Source organism: Entelurus aequoreus, linkage group LG08 (assembly GCF_033978785.1).
Source record: "Entelurus aequoreus isolate RoL-2023_Sb linkage group LG08, RoL_Eaeq_v1.1, whole genome shotgun sequence".
In the NCBI taxonomy this organism is placed as follows: Eukaryota; Metazoa; Chordata; class Actinopteri; order Syngnathiformes; family Syngnathidae; genus Entelurus; species Entelurus aequoreus.
Genome location: NC_084738.1, coordinates 71396458 through 71402623, shown reverse-complemented (window position 1 = coordinate 71402623; position 6166 = coordinate 71396458).

Genomic DNA, 6166 nt, shown 5'->3' with positions numbered 1-6166 from the left:
CTTCCTCTCCTTGTTCCTCTTCTTCTTCCTCTTTTTCTTCCTCCTCCTCTCTTTCTTCCTCTCATTCTTCCTCCTCCTCTCCTTCTTCCTCTCCTTCTACCTCTTCTTCTTCCTCTTCTTCTTCCTCCTCCTCTCCTTCTTCCTCTCCTTCTACCTCTTCTTCTTCATCTTCTTCTTCCTCCTCCTCTCCTTCTTCCTCTCCTTTTTCCTCTTCTTCTTCCTCTTTTTCTTCCTCCTCCTCTCTTTCTTCCTCTCCTTCTTCCTCTTCCTCTCCTCCTCCTCTGGATCCACCACAGAGGGATGCGACCACGTTCCAAAGCGAACTTTGTCAGTCACACTTTTGCCAGCAGAGGCCTGAAAAAGGCAGCTTGGACTCGCGATGGCGGGAAAACTCAGGCGTTGGTTTGTTGTTTTGGCAGAAATCTGCAGTTTTCTTCCAGTTGCTTTTTTTTTTGCATCACTCAAGATCAGGGGTGCCCATTACGTGGATGGCCAGCTAGCGGTCAATAGTGGAGGGTGTGTCAGTGGATGGTGGAGAGTGTGTCAGTGGATGGTGGAGGGTGTGTCAGTGGATGGTGGAGGGTGTGTCAGTCCATGGTGGAGGGTGTGTCAGTCTATGGTGGAGAGTGTGTCAGTCCATGGTGGAGGGTGTGTCAGTCCATGGTGGAGGGTGTGTCAGTCCATGGTGGAGGATGTGTCAGTGGATGGTGGAGGGGGTGTCAGTCCATGGTGGAGGGTGTGTCAGTCTATGGTGGAGAGTGTGTCAGTCCATGGTGGAGGGTGTGTCAGTCCATGGTGGAGGGTGTGTTAGTCCATGGTGGAGGGTGTGTTAGTCCATGGTGGAGGGTGTGTCAGTGGATGGTGGAGGGTGTGTCAGTCCATGGTGGAGGGTGTGTCAGTCCATGGTGGAGGGTGTGTCAGTCTATGATGGAGAGTGTGTCAGTCCATGGTGGAGGGTGTGTCAGTCCATGGTGGAGGGTGTGTCAGTCCATGGTGGAGGATGTGTCAGTGGATGGTGGAGGGTGTGTCAGTCCATGGTGGAGGGTGTGTCAGTCTATGGTGGAGAGTGTGTCAGTCCATGGTGGAGGGTGTGTCAGTCCATGGTGGAGGGTGTGTTAGTCCATGGTGGAGGATGTGTCAGTGGATGGTGGAGGGTGTGTCAGTCCATGGTGGAGGGTGTGTCAGTCCATGGTGGAGGGTGTGTCAGTCCATGGTGGAGGGTGTGTCAGTCCATGGTGGAGGATGTGTCAGTGGATGGTGGAGGGTGTGTCAGTCCATGGTGGAGGGTGTGTCAGTCTATGGTGGAGAGTGTGTCAGTCCATGGTGGAGGGTGTGTCAGTCTATGGTGGAGAGTGTGTCAGTCCATGGTGGAGGGTGTGTCAGTCCATGGTGGAGGGTGTGTTAGTCCATGGTGGAGGATGTGTCAGTGGATGGTGGAGGGTGTGTCAGTCCATGGTGGAGGGTGTGTCAGTGGATGGTGGAGGGTGTGTCAGTCCATGGTGGAGGGTGTGTCAGTCCATGGTGGAGGGTGTGTCAGTCCATGGTGGAGGGTGTGTCAGTCCATGGTGGAGGGTGTGTCAGTGGATGGTGGAGGGTGTGTCAGTGGATGGTGGAGGGTGTGTCAGTGGATGGTGCAGGATGTGTCAGTCCATGGTGGAGGGTGTGTCAGTGGATGGTGGAGGGTGTGTCAGTGGATGGTGGAGGATGTGTCAGTCCATGGTGGAGGATGTGTCAGTGGATGGTGGAGGGTGTGTCAGTCCATGGTGGAGGGTGTGTCAGTGGATGGTGGAGGGTGTGTCAGTGGATGGTGGAGGGTGTGTCAGTGGATGGTGGAGGATGTGTCAGTCCATGGTGGAGGGTGTGTCAGTGGATGGTGGTGTCGCATCAGTGTGATCATGTTTTGTTTAAGTTATGTTCTACTTGGTTTTGGACTCTTTTTAGTGCCTGCTTTTCATGCCCTTGTCTTGTTTCCATGGTTACCCATTAGTTTCACCTGTTCCACGTTTGGACTCATTGTGCACTCTTGTTTGTCACCATAGCAACCCATTAGTTTTCACCTGTCCTCACGACTCACGCACCTGTCTTTAATCATGTCTGTGTTATTTAAGTCCATTGTTTTCCTGTTGTTCGTCCTGGCGTCCTCACACATTCAGCACTGTGCTTCATGTCGTGTCACAGTTCTCTATGTCAAGTAAGTTTGTGTTTATTGTTCATAGTTTTTGTGCCCACGTGCATGTCTTTTGTTTCATAGCCAAGTTTGTTACCTCCTCTGTGAGCGCCTTTTGTTTATTTCTTTTTTATTGTTAAATAAACATGTATTTAAATTCACGCCTCGCACGCGCCAATTTTCCTTTGCACCACGGGAGAACAAACCACGCCACAGACCCAGTCCTGACAGTAGGACGCCAGCAGAAAAATTCTCCCGCAAGAAAGTTGGTCAGTTTGGATGAGGCTTCTTGGGAGGTGCTGCGCGCCATGGAGATCGAGACGCTGCGCTTTTCCCCCAGGGAGCGCAGGGGGATGATGTGGGGGAATGGAGGCAAGCTGGTGCCAATCGGCGTGTCGTTCCCGTCCCGAAAGCGTCGCCAAGGACGAGGGAAGACTTCCGCGAGCCGGCAGGACACGCCGCTCCCACAAGCCCCTCCCCCTCCGGGCGGAAGCAAGCCACAGGCAGCCCGGCGTCACCCTGATGACATCACAGACCAGGATTTTTTTTTCAAGACTTTTTCTTGTGATCCCTCACCTCCAGTAAAAGACTTTAAAGACATGATAAGACATTACCAAGATATGTTTTTAGAAATAAGAGCATGTCAAGCCAAGCCACCCAAATTTCATGCCCCGCCCCCCAAGACTCAAGCCACGCCCATGTCACAACAGGTTTCTTTTTATTCACCCACTCAATCACATGTAGAAAAAAAAGGACATTATGGACAGTTTGGAGGGGAAGATTCTGCCCCCCCCCCCTGACCTCCCTCCACCCACCCCAAAAGACGGTTCCAGACCGCAGGGAGCGCGTCTGGGATCCGATCCTTGAGGGGGGGGCTAGGGCTGGGGACTGTTCAGTTGGGGTCGCTTTTCGTCACGCCAAGCCACAGCCTCCAGCACGACCACCACCACCACCAGTATTTCGTCACGCCAAGCCACAGCCTCCAGCACGACCACCACCACCGGTCTTTCGGCCTGCCAAGCCGCAACCTCCAGCTAGGCCACCTCCACCTGCTCCACGCCCAGCTCCACGCCAAGCCCCACCACGCCAAGCGCCACCAGTACCTGCTCCACGCCAAGCGCCACCAGTACCTGCTCCACGCCAAGCGCCGCCAGTACCTACTCCACGCCAAGCGCCGCCAGTACCTGCTCCACGCCAAGCGCCGCCAGTCCCAGCTCCACGCCAAGCCCCACCACGCCAAGCGCCACCAGTACCTGCTCCACGCCAAGCGCCACCAGTACCTGCTCCACGCCAAGCGCCGCCAGTACCTGCTCCACGCCAAGCGCCGCCAGTCCCAGCTCCACGCCAAGCTCCACCACGCCAAGCGCCACCAGGACCTGCTCCACGCCAAGCGCCACCAGTACCTGCTCCACGCCAAGCGCCGCCAGTACCTGCTCCACGCCAAGCGCCGCCAGTACCTGCTCCACGCCAAGCGCCGCCAGTACCTGCTCCACGCCAAGTGCCGCCAGTACCTGCTCCACGCCAAGTGCCGCCAGTCGCAGCTTCACGACGCCAAGTGCCGCCAGTCGCAGCTTCACGACGCCAAGTGCCGCCAGTCGCAGCTTCACGACGCCAAGTGCCGCCAGTCGCAGCTTCACGACGCCAAGTGCCGCCAGTCGCAGCTTCACGACGCCAAGTGCCGCCAGTCGCAGCTCCACGACGCCTAGACCCCTCAAGCCAAGACCAAGTCCAAGACCCCTCAAGCCAAGACCAAGTCCAAGATCCCTCAAGCCAAGACCAAGTCCAAGACCCCTCAAGCCAAGTCCAAGACCCCTCAAGCCAAGTCCAAGACCCCTCAAGCCAAGTCCAAGACCCCTCAAGCCAAGACCAAGACCCCTCACGCCAAGACCAAGACCCCTCACGCCAAGACCAAGACAAACCACGCCAAGACCAAGTCCAAGACAAACCACGCCAAGACCAAGTCCAAGACCCACCACGCCAAGACCAAGTCCAAGACACACCACGCCAAGACCAAGACTGCCAAGACCAACGCTGCCAAGACCAAGACCCACGCTGCCAGGACACGCCACGCCAAGCTTTGCCGCCCGACGCACCACGCCAAGCTTCGTCATCTGCGTCTGCCACGTCGACGAAGCGCCTGCCTTCTCGTCGGCCATGGATGTGGCCAGTCCATGGGTGTCCGCCACGCCAGGTACGCCGACCTCCTCGTCGGCCACGGATGTGGCCACTACCTGGTCGGCCGCCACGCCAAGTGCGCCCACCTCATCGGCCATGGATATGGCCATTCCCGGGTCGCCCACCTCGTCAGTTACAGCGGCGGTCTACGCGTCGCCGCCACCTGATTATGCCCCGGTGGATACGGGGACACGTCGTCTGGCAACCCACCGCCATGTCCCCCTCCCGCCCTCCCATGACTATTGATCATTGTTTTGTTTTTATTTTTGTGGACATCTGGTATATGTCCTTAAGGGAGGGGCTCTGTCGCATCTGTGTGATCATGTTTTGTTTAAGTTATGTTCTACTTCGTTTTGGACTCTTTTTAGTTCCAGCTTTTCATTCCCTTGTCTTGTTTCCATGGTTACCCATTAGTTTCACCTGTTCCACGTTTGGACTCATTGTGCACTCTTGTTTGTCACCATAGCAACCCATTAGTTTTCACCTGTCCTCACGACTCACGCACCTGTCTTTAATCATGTCTGTGTTATTTAAGTCCATTGTTTTCCTGTTGTTCATCCTGGCGTCCTCACACATTCAGCACTCTGCTTCATGTCGTGTCACAGTTCTCTATGTCAAGTAAGTTTGTGTTTATTGTTCATAGTTTTTGTGCCCACGTGCATGTCTTTTGTTTCATAGCCAAGTTTGTTACCTCCTCTGTGAGCGCCTTTTGTTTATTTCTTTTTTATTGTTAAATAAACATGTATTTAAATTCACGCCTCGCACGCGCCAATTTTCCTTTGCACCACGGGAGAACAAACCACGCCACAGACCCAGTCCTGACAGGTGGAGGGTGTGTCAGTGGATGGTGGAGGATGTGTCAGTCCATGGTGGAGGGTGTGTCAGTGGATGGTGGAGGGTGTGTCAGTGGATGGTGGAGGGTGTGTCAGTGGATGGTGGAGGGTGTGTCAGTGGATGGTGGAGGGTGTGTCAGTGGATGGTGGAGGGTGTGTCAGTGGATGGTGGAGGGTGTGTCAGTCCATGGTGGGGGGGGGGGGGGGGGTGTAAGTGGATGGTGGAGGGTGACGCTGGCTGCTGCCACATCATTATTAAGAAAAAATGACCGACAGGAAGGCAAGAAACACTTTTTATTTCACCCTTACCTCCCGTCAAATCTCTAAAGACCGACTGCACAGTTCCTGTCTTCACAATAAAAGTGCTGCTCCATCCTGCCTGCGCTAACAAAATAAGCGTTTCAGTAAGCTAGCGCACACAAGCTAGCAAGCTAGGGAGTTTGTATTTCTTGTAAAGTGCATAAAAAGGAGTATGGAAGCTGGACAAACTAAAAGCAAACACTTTCATGTGGTATTGGACAGAAAGGAGGACTTTTGTTCTCCTCCATTTGAAAATGTCATCATCACTACTGTCACAATCACAATCACAGCAACTTATATTCTTGTCTTCATGAAAGAAAGGAATGAAACATGCTTGTATTATCATTAAACACCTTTCACTTGTTAACCTCTCCTTCATGAATACATGAATATAAATGCTAAGTATGAATGATCCCCTCCACTTGCTCATTTAGGAAGCAGCTGAGGTGTGGCCAGCTCTGCTCGCTCCAGATGATCACAGAAGTGAAGTATTGTGCAGGTGATGAAATAAAGGTGTTAGGAGCAGGTGTGTCGGAATGTTGGATATAGAGAACATTCAAAGCCAACCACAAATATTGCAAACTGCTCAAATGATGCACCAAGCTAACTCTAATGTGCGAGCCAAGAATGCACAACAAATAAGAAGAAACCTAGAATGTCATTTAGAACATGTACTAAAACAGCACTTGCA